Genomic DNA, 1797 nt, shown 5'->3' on the forward strand with positions numbered 1-1797 from the left:
TTGAACTTTACTTAAAATTTTATTTCTTAAAATGTTAGATTTTGGATCAAGAAACAAAAAAATCAAAGTTAAAATGTCTTTGAAAATTAGAACCCACAAGGTATTTTATTTATGTGCTGTAAGACAGGAAACTTTTTTCTTGGATAAATAGACATTTCAGCTTAAAGTTTTTGTGTACTTTAATATTGATTACATTCTTATTTATTCTTGATTTTCTTTTAAAGACAATTTTTATGGTTAATCTACTGAGTAGCATACTGGCCAGACGGGGTTCCCTTGATATAGCTTTCAGATATTTTTATGACTCTGTACTTTTCTCTCTATTTTCATGAATTTTAGACTCATTTTATTTAGAAAGCCACTTTGGAGCCTAGAGCAGTCATACATTTAAATTCCAATTGTCCTGGGTGCATTGTTAACGTGAAGAAACTGGAGATACTTTTGAAAGAAAAGTTGGTTTTAGTTTTGAGATTCCCTTTTCTATGGAATTCTAGTATGGGGAGATGCTATGCTGAGAACCATCTTACGTTCACTGAAGGAGTGACACACTTTCTAGACTTCCTTGCAGTTTTAATCAACCTGATAGACTTTCACATAGGGCTGTGGGCCACTGGAAGAAGGAAAAGTCATCAAAGTAGAGGATCCTTCAATATGTTGCACATATCGGACCACATAAAAATACCACTGAAGTGAGGATTGGGGCTGCAAGAGAGGGCGTCCAGAAATAAACTGATCATTTTGGAAAATGCTACAGAAAAATTCATATTTATCATTGTTTCTGAAGTTTTATTTTTTCCTCTGGAGTGTAGTGACCAATATCAGGGATGATCGGCATGGGACCTAGAGAAAAATGACGTAAACCTGTACTGGGGAAAGCCTACCAACATAAACACTGAAAACCTGGCCCCTGGGGTCCTCTGGAAAGGGAAGAGAATGCAGGCTTTGCCAAGGCTTACAAACTAAGATTGAATTTCAGCTGGCTTTCCAGGATATTCAAGCCAAGTCATGAAGAGACCTGGGCTGTGGGTCAGGTAGGAGGCATGAGAAGATATTTTAATTCATGATGAGCCATTTGATCCAAAACTGTGAAAACTGGGCAACCTAGGAAATATAAGTTCATGGGAAATTCTCCCAAATAAATTCTGGTATCTGCTTTGTTGAAGTAGGGTGTTCTGGGCATTATTCTATTTGTATTACCATATATTACTGACTGTGGCAAGCAAGGCCCATAAGTTTACCAATAATATAAATAAAAATGGCATACTTTTCCTGTAACATTTGATGGCAAAGAAAAATTAACTTTATTATTGAAATAGCTGTTAATAAGTTGGAGATGAGACAGAATTCCTTTCTAGGTAATATTTTGAAAAGGAGAATTCTCTAATTCCCTGATTTCTAGTCTATAAACTGAGAAATAAATTGATGCCATTGGGAAATAACGTTAGTCTTTTTATTCTTAGGTAATTATACTTACATTTTGCCAAGCCATTAAAACTTCTCACTATGTACACATTTTACAAATATGAGTGTATATTGTGTGTGTGGGTATGGCTCAGATGTTATTTTTGAGGCTACATCCCCTTTTTCTTTTCTTTTTTTAAGACACCATTTTCATTGGCCTGAAACTTACCAAGTAGTGTAAATATCTGGTATCACCATGCCTCAGTAAGCCACTTGTCTCCATCTTCCTAGCACTGAGATTATATGCACATGGCAATATGTCATATCTGTTTTTTGTTGTTTATTAGTTCTTTGAAAATTTTATATATTGCATTTTGTCCATGTTCACCCCCCTTC

The sequence above is a fragment of the Arvicanthis niloticus genome, chromosome 25 (assembly GCF_011762505.2).
Source record: "Arvicanthis niloticus isolate mArvNil1 chromosome 25, mArvNil1.pat.X, whole genome shotgun sequence".
Lineage (NCBI taxonomy): Eukaryota > Metazoa > Chordata > Mammalia > Rodentia > Muridae > Arvicanthis > Arvicanthis niloticus.